The sequence below is a fragment of the Lolium rigidum genome, chromosome 1 (genome assembly GCF_022539505.1).
Source record: "Lolium rigidum isolate FL_2022 chromosome 1, APGP_CSIRO_Lrig_0.1, whole genome shotgun sequence".
Taxonomy (NCBI): domain Eukaryota; kingdom Viridiplantae; phylum Streptophyta; class Magnoliopsida; order Poales; family Poaceae; genus Lolium; species Lolium rigidum.
Genome location: NC_061508.1, coordinates 205,360,084 through 205,373,234, shown reverse-complemented (window position 1 = coordinate 205,373,234; position 13,151 = coordinate 205,360,084). Strand labels below are relative to the sequence as shown.

The window sequence follows — 13,151 nt, the reverse complement described above, 5'->3', positions numbered from 1 at the left end:
GGCACCGGAATGCCACCAAAAGTTGCAAGTGGACCTAGGATATGTGTGAAAGTGTGTTGGAAGGTGTGATTCACCAAATGGTGCAAGGCATAGCTCCCATGTGTGAGATTCCTCTCTTTCGGGCGATAACACTTGGAAGATTCCTCGACTTGTAGGCTGAAGTGTCCCGCTGCGGGTATACCGGTGGCTATAGTGTGCCAAAGTGTGCCAAACCTAGCTTTCCATGTGTATATGTCCTAAACAAAACTAAACCTATCAAAAAGTATGTTGGTGGAACCTCGCGCGGTGAAATCTAGGGGGGTAGACCCCCCAAGGCACGCAGACCGCCGTTATCGGGGGAACGACCGCCGGGGCACCGGAATGCCACCAAAAGCTTGCAAGTGGACCTAGGATATGTGTGAAAGTGTGTTGGAAGGTGTGATTCACCAAATGGTGCAAGGCATAGCTCCCATGTGTGAGATTCCTCTCTTTCGGGCGACAAGCACTTGGAAGATTCCTCGACTTGTAGGTCGAAGTGTCCCGCTGCGGGTATACCGGAGGCTATAGTGTGCCAAATGTGTGCCAAACCTAGCTTTCCATGTGTATATGTCCTAAACAAAACTAAACCTATCAAAAAGTATGTTGGTGGAACCTCGCGCGGTGAAATCTAGGGGGTAGACCCCCCGAGGCACGCAGACCGCTGTTTTCGGGGGGGAACGGCCGCCGGGGCACCGGAATGCCACCAAAAGTTGCAAGTGGACCTAGGATATGTGTGAAAGTGTGTTGGAAGGTGTGATTCACCAAATGGTGCAAGGCATAGCTCCCATGTGTGAGATTCCTCTCTTTCGGGCGATAGCACTTGGAAGATTCCTCGACTTGTAGGTCGAAGTGTCCCGCCGCGGGTATACCGGTGGCTACAATGTGCCAAAGTGTGCCAAACCTAGCTTTCCATGTGTATATGGCCTAAACAAAACTAAACCTATCAAAAAGTATGTTGGTGGAACCTCCCGCGGAGAAATCTAGGGGGTAGACTCCCCGAGGCACGCAGACCGCTGTTTTCGGGGGGGAACGGCCGCCGGGCACCGGAATGCCACCAACACTTGCATGTGGACCTAGGATATGTGTGAAATTGTGTTGGAAGGTGTGATTCACCAAATGGTGCAAGACATAGCTCCCATGTGTGAGATTCCTCTCTTTCGGGCGATAACACTTGGAAGATTCCGCGACTTGTAGGTCGAAGTGTCCCGCCGCGGGTATACCGGTGGCTATAGTGTGCCAAAGTGTGCCAAACCTAGCTTTCCATGTGTATATGTCCTAAACAAAACTAAACCTATCAAAAAGTATGTTGGTGGAACCTCGCGCGGTGAAATCTAGGGGGGTAGACCCCCCGAGGCACGCAGACCGCCGTTATCGGGGGGGGAACGGCCGCCGGGGCACCGGAATGCCACCAACACTTGCATGTGGACCTAGGATATGTGTGAAAGTGTGTTGGAAGGTGTGATTCACCAAATGGTGCAAGGCATAGCTCCCATGTGTGAGATTCCTCTCTTTCGGGCGATAACACTTGGAAGATTCCTCGACTTGTAGGCTGAAGTGTCCCGCTGCGGGTATACCGGTGGCTATAGTGTGCCAAAGTGTGCCAAACCTATCTTTCCATGTGTATATGGCCTAAACAAAACTAAACCTATCAAAAAGTATGTTGGTGGAACCTCGCGCGGAGAAATCTAGGGGGGTAGACCCCCCGAGGCACGCAGACCGCCGTTATCGGGGGGGGAACGACCGCCGGAGCACCGGAATGCCACCAACACTTGCATGTGGACCTAGGATATGTGTGAAAGTGTGTTGGAAGGTGTGATTCACCAAATGGTGCAAGGCATAGCTCCCATGTGTGAGATTCCTCTCTTTCGGGCGACAAGCACTTGGAAGATTCCTCGACTTGTAGGTCGAAGTGTCCCGCTGCGGGTATACCGGTGGCTATAGTGTGCCAAAGTGTGCCAAACCTACCTTTACATGTGTATATGGCCTAAACAAAACTAAACCTATCAAAAAGTATGTTGGTGGAACCTCGCGCGGTGAAATCTAGGGGGGTAGACCCCCCGAGGCACGCGACCGCCGTTTTCGGGGGAACTACCGCGGAGCACCGGAATGCCACCAAAACTTGCATGTGGACCTAGGATATGTGTGAAAGTGTGTTGGAAGGTGTGATTCACCAAATGGTGCAAGGCATTGCTCCCATGTGTGAGATTCCTCTCTTTCGGGCGACAGCACTTGGAAGATTCCTCGACTTGTAGGCTGAAGTGTCCCGCTGCGGGTATACCGGAGGCTATAGTGTGCCAAATGGTGCCAAACCTACCTTTACATGTGTATATGGCCTAACCAAAACCAAACCTATCAAAAAGTATGTTGGTGGAACCTCGCGCGGTGAAATCTAGGGGGGTAGACCCCCCGAGGCACGCAGACCGCCGTTATCGGGGGGGAACTACCGCCGGAGCACCGGAATGCCACCAAAACTTGCATGTGGACCTAGGATATGTGTGAAAGTGTGTTGGAAGGTGTGATTCACCAAATGGTGCAAGGCATTGCTCCCATGTGTGAGATTCCTCTCTTTCGGGCGACAAGCACTTGGAAGATTCCTCGACTTGTAGGCTGAAGTGTCCCGCTGCGGGTATACCGGAGGCTATAGTGTGCCAAATGGTGCCAAACCTACCTTTACATGTGTATATGGCCTAAACAAAACTATACCTATCAAAAAGTATGTTGGTGGAACCTCGCGCGGTGAAATCTAGGGGGGTAGACCCCCCGAGGCACGTAGACCGCCGTTATCGGGGGGGGACGACCGCCGGAGCACCGGAATGCCACCAACACTTGCATGTGGACCTAGAATATGTTTGGAAGTGTCGTGTAAGGTGTAAAGCTGCAAGAAATTGCACCAAATATGTGGGGGCGATAACACTTAGCGGACACCGAACCCCCGTTAATTTGCTCCGAAACCCTGATATGTTGGGGGGAGGGGTCGATGAAGATGTAGATTACTTGTTTTATCGGTATACAGATTGTATTAAGTAACACTAACAAATAGTCTACAAAAAGTAAAAACTAATTTTACAACAAATATAAGTATTAATATAAATATGAATACTACAAAAGAAGGGAAAGAAATGAAACTGTACTCTGTGCCGTGCAAAAACGCATGGCAAAGGGTTGGCCTGCACGGCAAAGCCGTCGTTGCCGTGCATGCATCTTTGCCGTGCGCCTTCGTGGCCTCTTTGCCGTGGGGGGTTACTTTGCCGTGCGCCGTCTGGCTGCTTTGCCGTGCGGGGTTGCTTTGCCGAGCGCCGTGCTGGCTCTTTGCCGTGCGCTGCTGGTTTGCCGTGCGTCGCCCCGGAGCCACACGGCAAAGAATTCATTGCCGTGCGCGAGGCGCACGGCAAAGAACTTCCGCACGGCAAAGGGCACTGGAAGCACACGGCAAAGACCCGTGCACGGCACTGAGCTTTTTTCCTGTAGTGTCTCGCCACTCTAATACCAATTGTTGGTCCAGACCTGGCAATACTCTCGCCGCTCTGATACAAATTGTTAGCACAGCCCCAATAACCCTGGAATTCTTTCTGACGATCCGCGACGAAGCGATCTAGCGAGACGACGATGCACGTACTGATCAGCAACTCCGCTGAGATGCTCACGTACAAACCAACCAGCTAGCCTTGATCTGTTGATCTCTATCTAGCACAACACACGCGACACAAGAATAGTTTGGATTGCCACAGGCACATATCGTGCCTTTGCTTTCCTTTGTATTGATCAACTCACGGTGTATCTTACAAGGAGGCATATATATATGCCAGGACATCAAAACCGACTCGAACTACAACTCGGTTCTAACTCCTACTGGAATATATGCTAGCTTATTCTACTCGTATACGACGGAGCGTATGGCACTGTGCGAACCGGAGTGCTTAGCTTTGACTTAAATGTAGTATTTTACTGCACCCAATCAGTTGATCCTGATGATATTAGGCATGGGTATTAGAAAATAAACAGTAAATGTGGGGCTGACCTTCATAGTAACAGTAACCTTTTGAAAAAAAGCATGCTGGTCCATATTTATTTGTAATGTTTTGGTTTTAGGTTTACCTTGCTCAGGGAAGAAGTAGGACGTGTAACAGAAACATTGGAGGCTGCAAACAGTACTATAGAGCTAAATGAGAAATTAGCAGGCAGTGTAACAGCAGCCTCGGAGGCTGAAAAAAGTAGCTAAAAGAGAAATTAGCAGCCAGTGCAATGGCAGCACAAGCTGCTTTTTTCGAGAAAGCACGAAAGACTTACGTTTCGTTCCATTTGAAAGATAAGAGTTTGGTACAATCCTCCTATGAGGCAGTTAAAGTTTACAGGGCAAAAAACAGAAAATCAGTGGACATCCCCAGCCTGCGGTAAGATGGCTCCTCCTAGGACTACGGGTTTTGCCCATAGGGCAGCCTCATCTCTGATACTGGCGACCAAGGTGTTGATGAGGGGCGGGCATCCTCGAAGACCCAATCATTGCAGTTCTTCCAGATCATCCAATGGATGAGCAAGGTGGCAGACGTGAGACCTTTGTGCATTGGCTTCGGAGTGCTCTGCCTGGCCGTGTGCCCGTGTGCCACCAGTTAGTCAGTCAGTGCAGTGTCATTGTCAGGCAGCCTGCAACTGAGAGGCAACCAAGAGAAAACCTCATGCCACACCTGCCGGGAGTACGTGCATTCCAGGAGCAGGTGGTGGATCGTCTCCAGCCCTTGGTCACACAGCGGGCAACTTGGTGGGTGCTGCAGTCCTCAGCGAGTGGGGCGATCAACCACCCAGCAGCGGTTGAGGTTGGCCAGCCAGTAGAAGAAGCGCACGCGCAGCTGCGCCTAGCACTTCCAGGTGAGTTTCCAGGCATTGCAAGCGACGGAGCCATGCAAGGTTGCCAAGCAGGCAGAGTGCGCAGAGTAGGTGCCGCTCCCATTCCACTTCCAGCGCAGGTTATCCGGCTCTGCGGTGAGCGCCGTGAGCAACAGGTATTGGCCTATCTCCGGGATGTCAATTATGTTGTGTATGTCTGATGCCCAGCGGTTTGCCTGCAGGCCGTCCTCAACCTTTCTGGTCTTGCGGTGTCGCTTTGGGATACAGCTATGTAGGAGAGGTGTAATCTCAGTGGCGGAACGTCCGTTGATCCAGCGGTCTTCCCAGAACAGGGCACGCTGGCCGTTACCCACTGTCATGGTGGTGGATGTGAAGAAGAATGCACATTTGTCACTCGTGAACTGCAGGTCGAGGCCACTCCAAGCCCTGCCATCATCGACGCCGCTGAACCAGAGCCAGCGCGTGCGCAGCGCGAGGCTGGTATGCTCCAATTTATGGGCACCAAGGCTGCTGAGGGAGATTGGCCGACATACGCTGCAGCATGCCGCAATCTTACTGACGCAGTAGATCTGCTGGGCTCTAACAGAATAGAGAAGAGTTGACAAGGTGCAAATCAAGAAGCCAAGAAGATGCATATGCCAGAAATGAGAAAGAGTGCTGACACAAGAACAAGATACGGTTTCTGGTCTTGACAGAAACTTCGACTCACGTCAGCATTCGGCATCCTCTTGTGTTACGACATTGTCTATTGATCAGAACAGTAGATTGAAACCTGAGATAGAAGCACTAGTACAAATAAGGATCTAAGTTCTCAAAATTCCCTAAATTACAGATATCCCTTCCTGCCCCCCAACATTTCTATGTATGGACATAACTAAGTTTTAATAGCAAGTTCACATGGTCTTGTCATTCGATCTAGCTTATGTGGATATGGCCATCTCTTTTTATGGGTAGTGGCTATGGTCATCTCGGCAAGTCATACAACTCCCAGCCATGTATTCAGTACTTATGTGGCTATGGCCATCTCTTTTTATGGGTAGCTGCTCCATACTCTCTAAGGGTGGTTGTACGTCAATCTTTGTTAGGCGATCATGGTGACGACCGTCCGTGCGCCACCATTCCCGATCTCGATCGAGGAGCTTTTTCCGGTGGTGACGGCGGCATCTGCCCCTCGGGTGCACGTTTCTCCCGCCTCTTCACAGCCGACTAGGTCGCTTCCAGGCCCATGGCGGACACATCATCGATCCAGGACGGTGGAAGGACTGGATCGCTCCACGACGTTCACCGGAGCCAGGGATCCTCGGGACTCCAACAACCTCGCCAATGGCGGGAGCCCATCTTCCGCAGGCGCGAATGTTAGGCCGGAGCAGCCCATCTGGTGGTTGCGTCATGGCGGATCAGGATCTCCACACATGTCCCTTCCTGGTTCTGCACCGACCGATCCCCACGGTGGTCGCCAACAGGTAGGATGCGGTGACCCAGCGTACCACTGCATGGTGTAGTACACAAGTCGTTGACATAACACAAGTGAAACACCGTTCCACTCATATTACATCTCTCAGAGTGGTACAACAGAAACATATGCGAGTCAAAGGTATGTCTATAGAAGTACACACGAGCTGTTTACATAAGATCAACACAGCCTCCTACTTTACAGTGAGGTAAAACTTCAAATAAAGCTCCAGAAGAACGACTCGTAGTCTATCTTATTGCTAACTCAAGTTTAAGAGCTACTTGGCTTGCTATAGAAATCTAGCTACTTAGGTGCTAGGATTAGGGAAAGGTTCCCTTCTATTACTAGTCTAGGTTTCCATAATAGCTGATGCAAAAGTTGACTCCATTGACTTCTTTGACTGGATTCTTCATCTTGTTGCAGATGACTCCTTTGTCTTCGAGTTCCATGGTAGTATCTCCTTTGATGCCTTGATCTAAGAAGGGGGTTCAAACGGGATAGAATGAGTACGAGCGTACTCAGCAAGTTCATATTAGGAAATATGTGTATCATGCACTAGCTACAGCCATAGACCAGAAAGTCATAGGCCAATGCAAGTTTTCATAAACATTTCTTCAAAAGGTTTATTTTATTCTGAAAACTATGCCCGTCGGTCTTCACAGGTTGACTAGAACTTCGTGGAGTTCCTTTCTGCCGCGTTCACAGCTCCCTTCCGGAACAGGGAGTGACAGTCACAATTCTTGATACCCTCTGCAGAGGTGCGTTACTTTTCCCCACAAGAGATCTTAACTTTGTTGCCGGCCGAGAGTATGTCCCCGTCCACACTTCCTTTGGTGTGAGGCCCAGTATAAGATCCAAGCCAATCACTGCCTTCTCCGCGACCCTGCAAACCCACCCTTTTGTCCAACCGTACACCCCAGTAGACTTCCCCCGATAATACGGCTTTACTCACGGTGTACTCCGGACAATCCTTCATAGATGGTAGAGCTTATCATCACTAATGGATGGGGATTTAAAAGGATATCCCAACCTATTGCGGCAGTGCCTCCAACACCCCACCGGCTCTACCAATCCGTTGGCGTGCGTAAGGGAAAAGATACAACCGACTTCCCTGAGCCATTATAGATCTTATGGATAACGCGATATGTACGGCGCTAGAATCACCGGACGGCATTGGTACTTAGTCCTAGATGAGTAGTACCCATGCAATGGAACCTCCACCATATCAACACATACCATGGTTCCATTGCCCACCACATAGTCATATTCATAATTGTAAAATAATACTTTGCTTTTCAATGCATGAGTGATAAGTATAGTACTTTGCATATAGTTTGATACAAATAATCAAATGACATGAGCAAGCGATGAACTTGCCTTTCTTGACTGCAAGATTATGCAAGCAAAAGCTTCGTTACGTGAGAACTCCAAATATTGAAATACAATCATCGTCCGGTAAGGACAATGTTTAAAGAACTGGCAATAATGCTACAATGCATAGTATGAGATGCAATCGTCCCGAGCGTAACCTAATCTCGATGATTTAGGATGTATGAGTTGTAAAGATTTCTTTAGGGTTGGTTGAACTTTTAGAATGGTTCTCAAACAAGGTTCTTATTAGGGTTTGGTTATATTAGCATCATAATCAAGTGATATAAGACATCATAACAATCATACACATAAAGAATAGTAGTGGAATAATATGTGAAGAACAGTTGTCAATTTTAAGTTCTACAGGACATGGTTGATGATTACTTATATTATATTTCAAAAGAATAACTTTTGAAGAACATGTTGTTTAAGAAATAAGAAGTATTTCAAATAAGAACTATGGCTTCTATGATTTGGTTGACATTTGTACTTCAAAAATAATAACTTTTGAAGAACAGGTTAAATAAGCATATGAACTACTATACATAGGAGCTATGGCTTTCTAGGGTTTATTATTGGATTCATTTAGTTCTCTAATAGGAACTAGTTGGGTTCTTAAATAGAATTGGTCTATATGTAACAAGTATTAGCAGGTTTATTACTATGAGTGATTATGGTTAGCATATCAAAGAATGATGGTCAAGGTGTTGCTATGAGTTAGGGTTTACTATAAATTCACAATTGCTTTACTAAATAATCTCTAATAGTTTCTAAGCTAAGTGGTTTATCATTTCCTAAGTAAGGTTTAGTTGGATAAGAACATGTGATGTGATTTGCTACACAAAGTTGATACTAGGGTTTATCATTATGGTTCTACTAAATTATGATGGTTGAGGTTGATCCTAATGGTATGGTATATAGGAGTGGTGATCAATGGTACTAATTCAATTAACAAGTTAGGGTTTCTACCTAGGTGACATTAGTGGGTCCTAAGCATGTATTCAATTGTTGCTAATTAGGGTTCTATATGTCAAGTAAATCTCCCATGATCATATGTGACACATATCTAGGGTTTTAGAGTTGGTTCTAAGGTGGAATGATCACATGAAATAATGAGATCAATGTCTTACTTAAATTAAAGCTAGGGTTTCTAAATTATGGTACAACTCCTAAAATGATAATTGATAATATAGTTGTGGTTACAAACTACTTTGAATTAAAATTAGTGATGGTTTGACATTGATTAACTTCCACAAGAATTAATAATTAGGGTAACTCCTAATTAGGTTTAATTCAGAGATAAGGGTTTAACAATTAAAATAAGTACTAATTAGGGTTTAATTGGAAATCAGAGTTTCCTAATTATTATTAGGTTTTAAAATAATAATAACTTGTTAACTAAGAATGCTTAAGGACATAATTGTTGGGCTACTAAATTAATATTGGCTTTTAATATTTTCTTGAATTTTTACTATTTAAAGAGAATAGAAAATTGTAATTTGCTAATTAGAGTTTATGAATTACCACTAATAATTAAGTTAATGCAAATATGATAAAGAAAATTAATCTTAACATTTTATTTAGTTACTGAATAGTTGAATTTAAAAATTTTAACTTCACTAATTATTGGATTAAAATTTTATTGTAAATAAATGAAATGGCATAATTAATAAGGTTAAAAATAAATGGATTTTTATTTTGTCACACATTTTTGTTATATATTTTATTTGAATAGAGTTTATTTTTGTGAGCATTTTGATATATTATTCATAATTTTCTGAGTTGAAATGATTTTTCTATGATTTTACAAAGTTTCAACATTTTTCTGTAATTTGAAATAAAGCAAAATGCTAAATGTACCGATTCACTTATACTCGCAGAGACTGACTGGTGGGGCCTGCGTGTCCATCTCAGCAGCCACGCGGCAAGGCCTAGTCAACCTTGACCACGGGTTTGACCTCACCGGCGTTTAACCGCCGGTGGTCTGCTGAGGACGGCGCCGCCGTTTTATGGCCCCACAGGACATGCTACTAGGTGTTTCCGGCTCCCCTCGAGCTACTGAATACAGCGGTGGTGTTGGTTTTGTCAGGGGATCACCGGAGCTACGCCGGCGACCATGTCCCGCGGCGGTACTCTCCGGCGAAGATGCAAATCTAGGCTACGGAGGATGATAGGAAGCGAGAGTAGGTGCTATAGACGCGTATGCTCACCCTGAAGCTCAAGGTGTGGTCGGCTCCGGCGATGGTTGACGGAGACGACGGCGATTGGAGATCTCCTGGCGATGTGCTGCAGAAGGGAACGAGGAAATTGATCCTCCACATGGCTCCCCTGGATGCTGGGCTCCTCCCAGATGCTCCTTGAGTCCAGGCACTCCTCCTGGACCACGCGCCGGAGGCTGGGGTGGCCTCCTTCATCGGCTTCGTCTTCGACTCCGGCGAACAGATGAGGATGAATGTGTGACATAGAGGCTGTCTGAGAAGAAATGGAGTGATGGAGGTGAACAAGGAGTGCACGGCGATACCCTCCACCTATTTATAGGCCAAGGGAAGCCCTGTGGCCTTGACACGGCGACGGCCATGGTCGGGAGGTGGCGGTCTCTGGAAGCTTCTATCTGGCACGGATCTTCTCGTCCGCGGATAAGCTCGGACGCGAGAGGGGTTGAGCTTGGTTCTGAGAGGTTTGGCGACGTCCGGGGCGTGCTTATCGTCGACGAGGTCGTGGCCTACTGGCTTCGCCGCGCTGTCGTGCTCGGAGACGACGACGACGAGTCTTTTCTCCTCGCACGAATATTAAAGCAAGCGAAACGGTATTTGGTTTGGGCTGGGCTGCTCCTGGTCCTTTGCTGGGCGAAGTTGGTGGGCTGCGTTGTTGGGCTCGGCCGAACAGGTAAGCCTGGTAAGCCCCCCTCTCACCTCTTTTCTTTACCATTTTATTTTCTATTTTTATTTTCTAGTTTCTATTTGTATTTGGATTCAAATTTGAATTCTGGTTTTTGCTTTGCAGGTTCTAAAACATTTGAATATCAATATAACTTGATAACAATGCTCACTGTATAATTTTGTTGTTTAAATAAATATTTAGTTTAGGATTTAATTGATATCTTGTGAGGCTTGAGTAAAATAGAAATGGTTTAGTTATTTATCTCAATTCCCCTTTTTAATTTAGGAACCATATCTATTTAAATGATTTGAAATTTAGAACATGTGCATAATGAAAATATTATTAGGTTTAACTAGTGTGCTTAACAATATTGATTGTTCATATCTATTTTAATTATGGCTAGAGTTTAAAGCAAATGATAATAAGGATGGATTGGATCATGATTTTATGTGGAGAATTATTTCTAAGGTTTAAGAAAATGGTTGGATAACTTTATGGTTATGACTCGTGCTTAGCACTTCTAGCTGGAATGTGTACTTTGGATCTATGATACACAAGTTAGGGCATATCATTTTATGTGAAGTGGATCCTATGTGAAAGGGTTTAGGGTTTTGCATACTCTTCATTAAATTGCAATATAAGTAGGCATGAGGATTTGGTCTGGGTTAACTACTAGTGATATGCTTATTATTTTATGTGATAGATCAGATCTAATAATCATATGGTTTAATGATGAGGACATCCCTACCTCACTACTACCTCCGTCATTAGCAAATGAAGATGAACCTGCTGTGAAGCTCAAGTCCAATGAAGTTCGGATTGGACCAATTACAAGAGCTCGTGCGAAGCTACTTAAACAACAGGTGAACTTGTTCCTAAACGATAATTTGATTGATGAGAACTTTATACTACCTAAGTCCTATTACTTATGTACCATCAGGTATCAAGAAGAGACAAGCATCGCACGAGGAGAGGAGCAGCTGGACATGAAGACGGACGTCAAGAGGGCCGTGAAGCTGGACATGGAGCTGGACATGAAGATATCTCATGGACGCGCGAGGGAGGAGCGGGAGGCATGCGCGAGAGGAGAAGAAGAAGTCCAGGCCGGTCCGAACCCGGTCCGACCGGCCCCCAGACCGGCCAGCCCGGTCCTCGGTCCCGGCCGACCGGTCGACAACCGGCCGCCAACCGGAGGAAATTTATCGTACCGGGCGAAACCGGAAACTTCGCAGCTTCCCGGTTTCCGACCGGTTGACCGGACCACGGACCGGCCCGCCCGGTCCACCGCCCGGTCGACCGGATCCCGGACCGGACCGGTCCGAGTCCGTCTCGACCGCATCTATTCCGGGTCGGTTTTACTTGTATTTTTCGACCAGAACTCGTCCCGGACGCCTATATAAGTGCCTTGGACGACCCCCTAGCTGCTTTAGACCACGTTTAAGATAAACCCTAGTTCATAGTTGTTTGCTAAGCAAAACTATTGTTCCCCAACTCTCCAATTCGTTGCGATCCGGAGTTTTATACTACCGAAAGTTTGTGTGATCTCGTTGTTCCATTGGGGATTAGAAGATTGCAATCTACCGCTTCGTGGTCGGCGGCTACGTGCGCAAGTGTGTGGAGTTGCGAATATCTTGCGGGGTTGAGAGCTGTTGCGTTGGCATCAGGAATCAATCGAGAGACTTCGTCGGCGTCATACAAGTTACCCTCCTCATCATCATCGATTTCATCCGCTGCTACCATCACGTGTTCATCAACACCCGTCGCTTACTGAGAAGATCGGGCAACCCCTTATCATCTTGGTATCAGATTAACAGTTTTCCTCGGTAAGCCTTCCACAATCCACCCCATAGTTGAGTTGTGAGTGTTTTCCTATCCAGAAAAAGCCATAAAAAGTTAGGGTTAGGGTTTGCCATAGCCTTAGATTGCACTAATTTTGAGTTTTAGTTGCTTTTCGTAGTTGTTTTTGCGTCTCTTTATCTTTCATCTAGTAGAATTGTTAGGGTTTGTGTTTACTCTATCATCTTGTGTTACTATATCTAGTGGTATCAGCTTTGTTACTCCGAGTCCACATAGCGTACAGTGTGCTTGTTCCCAACCATAGACACAGCCTATCGATATAAAGTGACTAGGAACTTCCCCAGAAGAGACTAGTTTTACCGCTCGACAGGCTGCTCGTTAGGTTTTGGTGCTTTGCAATTTCTGTTGGTCGTGGTCTTGGACGTGGCGTTGGTGATGCGTTCCGTGGTCGTGGTTTTGTCCCCGTCGGAGCCCAACGTGTACTACAACAACAAGACGATGGTTTGGGTAAGCCCAAGTTCTCAATTCCCAGATTTGAAGGAGGTACTGATGTTGAAGAATATCTTACATGGGAGCTGAAGATTGAGAGATTATGGCGTTTACATCCTGACTATACTGAAGATAGGAAGATCAAGCTTGCTTCCTCTGAATTTGATGGCTATGCATTGCGTTGGTGGGATGGACTAGTGAGTGCTCGAGAAGAAGATGGTGAGCTGCCTATTATCACATGGCGTGCTATGAAGGCGGCAATGAGAGCTCGTTTTGTGCCTACCAATTACTTGCGTTCCGT

General features: G+C 46.4%; 1 protein-coding gene across 2 annotated transcripts in view; it reads right to left on the bottom strand.

The window, feature by feature from the left end:
* LOC124688463 (G-type lectin S-receptor-like serine/threonine-protein kinase B120) overlaps positions 1 to 13,151 on the bottom strand; it is a 29,472-nt gene that overhangs the window by 4,123 nt on the left and 12,198 nt on the right. The window lies entirely within an intron of this gene.